This window comes from Pongo pygmaeus, chromosome X (genome assembly GCF_028885625.2).
Source record: "Pongo pygmaeus isolate AG05252 chromosome X, NHGRI_mPonPyg2-v2.0_pri, whole genome shotgun sequence".
NCBI classification, from domain to species: Eukaryota; Metazoa; Chordata; class Mammalia; order Primates; family Hominidae; genus Pongo; species Pongo pygmaeus.
Genome location: NC_072396.2, coordinates 88,599,624 through 88,608,962, shown reverse-complemented (window position 1 = coordinate 88,608,962; position 9,339 = coordinate 88,599,624). Strand labels below are relative to the sequence as shown.

Below are 9,339 nucleotides of genomic sequence, written 5' to 3'. Positions count from 1 at the left end.
GCATACCTATGCTGAAAGAAAAGCATTAAATTCTTGGTGTACACATTTAGTTTTATTGTAACAAAGTAACTTGTACACTTTTAACATTTAAAACTGAGCATCATCTTTCCTTTCCAGCGAAACAAAAAGAAAATTTAAAAATAAACAGGAACAAAATTACAATAGAGAACGTCAATTCCAAATAAGATCCTACAGGTTCTGCTGATTCTCCCATTGAGTAGCAGGGCTCAAGTCATCATTAGGAGAGAATTTATTTTAAAAGTGTCATCTTAAACTGCAAAGATGTGTGTCAAATATCACAATTAAACATGCCAAAGGAGAAGCCATGCTGTCAAAATGCCCACTTAACCTACCCAAACATCTCAAACACACCCTTTGCTGACCTTCCATAACCCCATTTTTTATAACTTTTTTTCTTTTTTTAAACAAGAGAAAGTAGACAGACACATGTTCATAAATGCTAACCATCCATATTCACATAGAGACACAGTGCACTCTCTGAGCCCAATATACAGAGAAAGGAGGAAAAAAGCTAGAATTCTATGCACTGCTACACAGGGGCCTAGCACCCTCCAGCTTCCAGCAGAGCTAAGGGAGCAGGTTTTTCTTTTTTCCCACAGAGCTCGGTGGTGTTGATTCCATACAGTTTTTGTTCAAACAGGAAGGGATAAAAATGAATTTCAAACAGAAAGGGGTAGAGACTCTTTTCCCATTGGATTCTGCACAAGCTCTTTTCCCCCAAATAGGTTGAGAACCATAGTGTAAAGAAAAGATATCTCAAGAACAGGGCAGCTGAGAACAAGAGGGGGGGAAAAAAAAGACTGCAACTTGTTCCCAGGGACTGGAGAAAATTTAAAAAAAGGAAGCTTGAAATCCATCAGTGTTCTATTAATCATCTGCTCTTTCATCCTCCTCTCCATCCTCCCCTTCATCATCATCTTCATCTTCACTTTCATCCTCATCCCCTTCTTCGTTAATATCTTCTAATCCTTCCTCCTCTTCATCATCATCATCATCTCCTCCTTCCCCTTCTTCATCATCCACATGGGGAACCAAGTAGTACTGTAATGGGTTTGGCCAAATATCGTCTTTGATGACGTCTAACTCATCAGCACCTGCATCAGAATGGTCAGTAAACCAGGTAAAGAAGCTCTCTGGTTCCTCATGCTGCCTCTTCCTGCTGGCTTTATTCTGCATTTGACTTGAATATTTCATCAAATCCTTTCCAGATTTCCATTTGATTTCAGTGGACTTTGAAGATGGATCATCATTCTCACACAGATGAAATTATTCAGAGAGAACTTTATTTTCAAAGTAAGGATTTTCATCAAAATAAAAATCTATTCTCTAACCTGATTTAATATTTTCAAATTCTGTCACTTCAACTCTGGTCAAATAATGCAGTGCCTCTTCATCCTCCTCCCCAAGCAGTGTAGACACTTGTGGATGGTTGAAAAATGTTGTTACCCCAAAATTTGGAATTTTGGCGATCAATTCTGACCCCTTCTGAAAAAATGGTTGGCAGATTTTCTTATATTTCTGCTCTACTTTCAAAATCTCCTCACTGGCTTGTTCATTAAGTCTGTCTATTTCATTTTGTACTTCATCAATGTGTTCAATGGCTTCTTGCTGTTCTTTTTCTTCCTTCTTTGGCAAGCCTGCAGAGGCCGATTTTCTCCTCCGGTCCCAGAGCAGGAGGTGGTCTTGATTTCTTCTTTTGAGGTGAGAGTGGAGATTGGCAATTGGAAACCATGCTGCTAGGGAAGTCCAAGAACCAGACTACAAGTCTCCTCGCTCGTCTGGAAGCAGGCAGAAGACTCTGTTTGTTTTGTTTTTGTTTTACATTTGGACATCCAATGGTACCAGCATCATTTCTTTTAAATACTTTTTTTTTCACTGAATTGATGTTGCACCTTGGTAAAAGATGGGTCTTCAAGAGACTGAGAAGATAAGCCACAGACTGAGAGAAAATATTTGCAAAACACACATCTGATGAAGGACTGATATCTAAAATACACAAAGAACTCTTAAAATTCAACAGTAATAAAATGAACAACCTAATTAAAAAATGGGCAAAAGACTTGAACGGACACCACACCAAAGAATATATAAATTTGGCAAATAAGCATATGAAAAGATGCTCAACATCGTAAGTCATTAAGGAGTTGCAAATTAAAACAACAATGAGATACCACTGTGCATGCATTAGAATGGCCAACATCCAAAACAATGACAATGTTAAATGCTGGTAAGAATGTGAAGCAATAGGAACTGTCTTTCATTGCTGTTGGGAATACAAAATGATACAGCCACTTTGAAAGATAGATTAACATTCTTACAAAACTAAATATTCTCTTAATCATATGATCCAGCAGTTATGCTCCTTTATGTTTACCCAAATGAATTGAAATATATGGCTACACAAAAATACCTGTACAAAGATATTTATAGCAGCTTTATTCACTATTGCAAAAACTTGGAAGCACCCAAAATGTCCTTCAGTAGGTGAATGTATAAATAAATTGTGGTACATCTACATAATGCAACATTATTCAGTAATAAAAAGAACTGAGTTATCAAGCCATGAAAAACCATGGCGAAAACTTAAATGCATATTATTAAGTGAAAGAAAGACACCACTTTGGAAAGGCTATTTACCGTATGATTCCAACCACATGACATTCTAGAAAAGGCAAAATTATGGAAACAATAAAAAGATCAGTGGTTGCTAGGAAAAAGAGGAGAGGAAGAGATAAATAGGTAGAACATAGAGGAATTTTAGGGGGAATGAAACTATTCTATGTGATACTAAAACGTATGATATATGCCATTTTTATTTCTAAAAACCTGTAAAGTGTTAAAGTGTACCTCAATGCAAATTATGGATTTGGGGTTGTAATTATATGTCAGTATAGATTCATTGATTGTAACAAATGTAGCACTCTTGTGCAGGTTGTTGACAGCTGAGGAGGCTGTGCCTGTGTGGCGGCACAGTGTCTGTGGGAACTCTCTTGTGTTTTTTGAGACAGAATCTCACTCTGTTGCCCAGGGTGGAATGCAGTAGTGCAGTCTTCACTCATTGCAGCCTTGACCTCTTGGGCTCAGGTGATCCTCCCACCTCAGCCTCCCAGTAGCTAGTAATACATATGTGTGCCACCATGCTCCGCTATTTTTTTGTATTTTATGTAGAGACAGGGTTTTGCAATGTTGCCCAGGCTGGTCTTGACCTCCTGAGCTCAAGCGATCTGCCCATCTAGGCGTCTCAAAGTGCTGGGATTACAGGCATGAGCCACCGCGCCTGGCTGAGTGTTGTTCTTTTTAAAAGTTGTTTTGATTATTTTAGGTCCTTTGCATTTTCATACAAATTAGTTTGTCAACATCTCGGACAACAACTCATTTTCTTGGATTTTGATCAAAAGTGCATTGAATCTACACATCAGTATGAAGAAAACCTTAACAACAAGACTTCTTATGCATGAACATGGGCGTTTATTTATTTTGTTCTTGTTTAATGTATCTCAGAAATCTTTTTTAGCTTTTATTTTTCACATCTAGTATGTCTTTTGTTAGATTTATTTCTCACATTTCATGTGTTTTTAATCCTATTGCCAATGATATGTTTTAGAAATTTTAATTTCAAACTGTTTATAGATAGCAGATGGAGAAACAATTGATTTTTGTATACCAACTTTGTATCCTGTAATGTTACCAAGCTCACTTAGTTCTGGTAGACCATGTTGGAGATGCCATAAGATTTTCTATGCAGACATTCATGATGTCTGTGAATTAAGATAGTTTCACTACTTTTCTAATATAACCTAGTTTTCTTGCCTTATTATCTTGAATAGAATCTCCAACAAAATATTGATAACAGACTGTGAGAGCAAAATTCTAGCCTTACGTCAGATCTTATGGGGAAATCATTCAGTCTTTTACCATTAAGTATAATCTTAGTGCTAGTTTTCGTGTGTGTGTGTGTGTTAGCTCATTCTTAATGTGTTGAGAATTTTTTTCGAGAATAGATTTTGGATATTGTACAGTGCTTCGTTTGTCTTTATTGAGATAATGACTTAGTCTTTCTTTTTGTCTTTGTCAGTACAATGAATTACATTTCATTGAATTAGGACTAAGGTTATCTATTTCTTCTTGAGTGATTTTCTTGAAGTTTATCTTTCAAGAAATTTTTCCTTTTCATGTAAGTCATCAAACATTTCTTTTTAATATCTAATAGAGCCTGCAGTGATGCCATGACTCTTCTTGCTAGTATTGGTAATATGGGGCCTTCTATCTTTTCTATCAATGATATTGATCTTCTTGAAGAACCAATTTGGTTCCATTGATTTTGTCTATTGTTTTTATGTTATCTATTTCATTAATTTCTATTCTCTAGTTTCTTAATATGGAAGCAAAGGACAATTATTTGAGGCCTTTCTTCTGTTCCAATATATGTGTTTGGTGCTATAAATTTTCCCCCTACATACTGCTTTAGCATAATTTAACACATTTTGATCGGTTGTATTTCCATTTTAATGCAGCCCAAATGCTTTCTAATTCCCCAGAGGGTTTTAATTGACGTGTGTGTTACTTAGAAGTATGTTATTTAGTTTCTGAACAGCTATGGGTTTTTTTTTGTTTCCAGAAATCTTACTGTTACTGTTTTCTAATTTAATCCCAGTCTGGTCAGAGAACATACTTTATATGACTTGAATCCTCTTAAATTTATTGAGAAATGTCTTATGGCCCAGACTATGGTGTATCTTGGTAAATTTTCTATGTGTACTAGACAGGAATATGTATTCTGCTGTCCTTGAGTGAAGTGTTCTACAAATGTCAATTGGTCAAATTGTTTGATATCTCTTTTGCCAGCCCAGATGTGCTGCTAAAGTTTCAGTTGGTTTATCTTTATTCTGGAAATATCTACTATTTTGCTGGGTTTACTACTTGTGGTAATTTCAAAGGTATGTCCACAAATTCTTGATACTCCTCCTTTTAAAGGGTGCAACTTAATTTCCTCCTCTTAAGAGCATCTTGGAATTAGTGACTAGTTTCTAGTGACTAAATTGTGGCAGAAATGATGGTACGCCCCGCCTAGATTGGGTTACAAAAAGAGTGCAGTTTCTTTCCTGAATGTACTCTCTCTCACTCTCTCTTAAATCACATACTCTTGTGGAATCTAGCTACTATGTTGTAAAACAGCCTCAGGGAGAGGGAAATCAGCTGTCATGTGGTGAAATCATTCAGGCCAACTACCAAAAGGCCCAACATGAGTAAACATGGAAACATACCGTCCTCCATTCAACCCCGACTGACAGTTTGACTGCAACCTTGTGAGAGACCCTGGAGCCAGAACCACCCTAAGAAGCTACCATGATCCACAGAAATTATGAGGTAGTAAATCTTTATTTTTTTAAGCCACTAAGTTTGGAGTAATTTGTTATATGGCAATAGATAATTAATACACTCCTTTATCCACTCTGCCTTTAGAGATTACATTGCTTGGGGGTCTTGTCTTACCTTGGAAGGAGTTTTCTCTCTTTTGATATTACTTCATATGGATTTCATTGCATTGTCATATCATTGATTTTAAAAAATGAATTTATGATGCTATCTTATTGTTAAGGTGGAATAGGACAAGGGACATAAGGAATAAAAATTGACCTGGGAATTCTCTAGTAACCTTTTATTTCCTAACTGTAAGCAGAATTTTCTTTGCCTCATGTTTGAATAACTTCAATTTTTCTGAAAGAGTCCTTAACAGGCAACTACTCTGGAAGAAGATAAAGGCTAAAAGCCAAGTAGTTTTCCACGTTTCTTTGTTTATATCTGAGATCTGGCACTGAGGGACCCCTTCACTGTTTTTTTTCCTTCCCTGTTATAACATCATGGTATCACAACACAGCTGGTGAAGACTCCTGTAATACAGGGCAATTTTGACTACACATCTTTACAGGCTTTATATCCTAGTATCACAGAGTATGTAGTTTGTGGTGGTTTCCCCTTTTTCTATACATAAGTAAACTCTGTATGGTTTTGAGGAGTAGAAGTGGAAATATTTAGAATCAATTTTCCACCGAACTCTACCAGATTCTAAAGCTCACTACAATCAAACATTTGTCAACATGATACTGTTTAGTTTTTTTTAAATCACCAGTCAACTTAATATTACTAAATCTAAGGCTATTTCTTATCCCTTATCTTCCTTGACCTATCATTAGCACTTAATACAGTTGATTAACTACACTTTCCTACACTTTATTTGTTAGCTTTTAGGACACCACATGAACTCTCATGATTTTTTCCTCCTATCTCACTGGCTACTCCTTCTCAGTCTTGTTTGCTGGTTCTTCCTCATCTCTCTCACATCTTATTACTGGATTGCCCTACAAACCAGTCCTTAGAATTCTCTTTTCTATAATAAAGCTTTTGATGATCTTATTCAGAGATATCTACATATCAGTCAATCTATGTATCTATCAATTATCTGTCTGTCTATCTATCTATCTATCTATCTATCTACCTAATTTACAATTTCTTAAATGTGCTTTTGCAGCTCAGTCTGCTTTGATGAACTTTAGAGCTGTATGAATTACTGCCCACTTGATACTTCTTAGCTTTTCAGTTGATACCTAAATATTAATATGTCCAAATCTGAACTCCCAGTTTCCCCCCGATCTTAAACTTGCTTTTCAGTCTTTCCCATCAAATTAAATGGCAAATGCTTCCTTATATAGTTGACTAGGACCAAACACTTGATATCCTGAGTCCTCTCTTTTCTTTTTTCCTACATCCAAATCTCAGAAAATCCAGTTGCTTCTACCTTTAAAAATATATGACCACTTCTGATCACTTCACAAAAATCTGACCACTTTTTACCACCTTCACTGCTACATCTCGAATACAAGCCCTTACCATTTCTCACCTGGATTATTGAAATAACCTTCCAAATAGTCTACTTGCTGCTACCCTTATCCCCTTACAGTCTATTCTCAAAAAGAATCCAGAGAGATTCTATTAAAATGTATGTGAAATTATGTCATAACTCTGTCAGAACCTTCCGATCATTTGTATCTCAGAGTAAAAGCCAAAGAATGTTATAACAGGCCACAAGGCATTACATAATCTGAATCTCTATTAATTTACTAGCTTTATCTCCAATAATTTTCCTCTCATTTTCTCACATTAGTGTAATCACCCAATGGGTTCACAGTGCCCGCTGACTAGACAGAGCTGATTTATCAAGACAGGGAAATTGCAGTGGAGAAAGAGTAATTCATGCAGAGCCGGCTGTGTGGGAGACCGGAGTTTTATTATGCAAATCACTCTCCTTGAGAATTTGGAGACCAGAGTTTTTAAAGATAATTTGAAAAGTAGGGGTTTGGGAAGTGGGGAATATTGAGGAGATCGAATCATAGGGGGTCGAAGTGAGTTTTTCTTCTATTCCTGGGTGGGATGGCAGAGCTGGTTGAGCCAGATTACTTATCTGGGTGGTGTCAGTAGATCCATTGAGTGCAGGGTCTGCAAAATATCTCAAGCACTGATCTGAGGTTTTACAATAGTGTTGTTATTCCCAGGAGCAATTTGGGAAGGTTCAGACTCTTGAAGTCAGGTGCTGCATGACTCCTAAACCATAATTTCTAATCTTGTAGCTAATTTGTTAGTCCTGCAAAGGCAGACTGGTCCCCGGGCAAGAAGGGTGTCTTTTCAGAAAAGGGCTATTATAAATTTTATTTCAGAGTCAAACCATGAACTGAATTCCTTCCCAAAGTTAGTTTGGCTTACGCCCAGGAATGAACAAGGACAGCTTAAAGGTTAGAAGCAAGGTGGAGTCAGGTGTGATCTCATTCACTATCATAATTTCCTGTTATAATTTTTGCAAAGGCAGTTTTATTATTAGCCTTTGACATTTTGCTCCCTTGGCCTAGAGTGCCCATACCCCAGACATCTGCATGGCTAGCTTCTTCATTTATTTAAGTATTTCCTCAGAGGTGGCTGGCAAGATGGCCAAATAGGAACAACTCCAGTCTGCAGCTCCCAGTGAGATCAGTGCAGAAGACGGGTGATTTCTGCATTTCCAACTGAGGTACCCAGCTCATCTCATTGGTGCTGGTTAGACAGTGGGTCGGTTAATATAGCAGGCCTGAGGCTGCTATCCTTAGGAAAGACTGTTGCAAGGTTGGTCCTTGGCTGGATATCTGGCTCCATAGTATCTAGGCTTTGCTGCTGCTGAAAGAAAGCCACTACTTTTTTTTTTTTATTATTTATTTCTGAATTTACAGATCTTTATTGCCTGGACCTGACTGTAAGATGAAATATCACTATATCTGCTGTTAGCTGTTTCAGTCCCAGAACTAGCTGTGCGAAACTAAAATCTGGTGAAATCTCTCTACTCAATGGAAATAACTGAGACTCTGGGACTGTTTCAGATGCACTGGTTTGTGCAGTCACAAACTATGAAAACATCATGGATGATGGCTCAACTGTCTGGGTCACACACCAGTGCCCGCAGGAAAGGGATTTTCCTTTAATGAGTCCATCTCAAAACAAGATGCTGATAACCTCTATATTTCCATTGCAGAGACTAATTACATTCTTAGCTTGTGATTCTTTGTAAGTTGGAGGAGGGAACACCACAAGAAGGATGACTGCTCCATCCACCCCTGACAGATCTGACTCTGGACCCCCTCTGGGGGATGTCTCACTGCCACTGACTTGTGTTTATCTTTTTAGAATAGTTGTGTTGCAGAACTCTCTCCTTAGTTCAGCTAAAACCGGGTTCTTGTCACACGACCAGGAAAGATTAAGTTTGTGGACACATAGAAGAGTGAGGAGTGAAATTTATTGGATGAAAAGAAAAAAGGAAAAACAACTTTCAGCAAAGCAAATGGGAGTCTTGCCAACAGGCTCCCACCTCACAGATTGAACACCAGACCACCACACAGGAACTGAAGAGGTCAGCTTCCTACCCTCAGCACAAGGCATGAACTTCCCATGTGGCCACGCCCTTCCCCCAGTGCACAAGTGGGTATTATTCAGAGAGAATTAGTCAGGAAACGGTGGGCTTCATCTGGGACCAGGAGTCTGGTTTTTCAGCCTTCAGGCTTTTTTAAGCTTGAAGGCAGGGTTTTCCCGGGAACCCTTGACTGTCTCCTGTCTCTTTCATTCCCCCCTCTAAAGAAGTACATCTAACTGCAGTCAGAATAAGGATAAAGATAAGGACAAAGACTAATCTTAACTGCTTCCTGCAGACAGGGGGCACCGTTTTGGGAAAATGGCAGTAAGATCTCTCTCAGAAGTCTATCTAAGGGCTCCGGGTAAAAGCGGTCATTGTCTGAGTCTCTG

At 38.0% G+C, this 9,339-nt stretch overlaps 1 pseudogene; it reads right to left on the bottom strand.

Moving 5' to 3' along the window:
- Positions 1–888: 888 nt before the first annotated feature.
- LOC129024137 (protein SET-like) lies at positions 889–1,753 on the bottom strand (annotated as a pseudogene).
- Between the last annotated feature and the right edge of the window lie 7,586 nt (positions 1,754–9,339).